Source organism: Nannospalax galili, unplaced genomic scaffold (genome assembly GCF_000622305.1).
Source record: "Nannospalax galili isolate Female #2095 unplaced genomic scaffold, S.galili_v1.0 scaffold78, whole genome shotgun sequence".
Lineage (NCBI taxonomy): Eukaryota > Metazoa > Chordata > Mammalia > Rodentia > Spalacidae > Nannospalax > Nannospalax galili.
The window spans coordinates 4,235,118-4,235,479 of NW_008343387.1; positions in this window are offsets into that span (position 1 = coordinate 4,235,118).

A 362-nucleotide genomic window follows, 5' to 3' on the forward strand; every position below is an offset into this window, starting at 1 on the left:
AAGAAGCATTTCATTACAACAGCATTAACCTATTCAATAACATTTTTCTGAGCTAGGGTATATCTCTTTCAAAATTGGCTGTACATTTCTAGGTTTACAGATGAATTATTATGCTTGTATAATCTTTTACTCATTATAAACTCTATAAGACATAAAATTAAATGAGGTTCCAACGTTTAAAAAAGATCTCCACTTCATTATTAAAATATACAGTTTCATACAGAAAAATTCATTATTTTAATTTTCAAATTTTATTTTCAAGTTGTTTTTTTTTTTTTAGAAGCATTTCATTACAGCTTTAACATATTCAGTAACACATTCCAGAGCAAGGATACATCTCTTTCAAAGGTGGCTGTAAATTT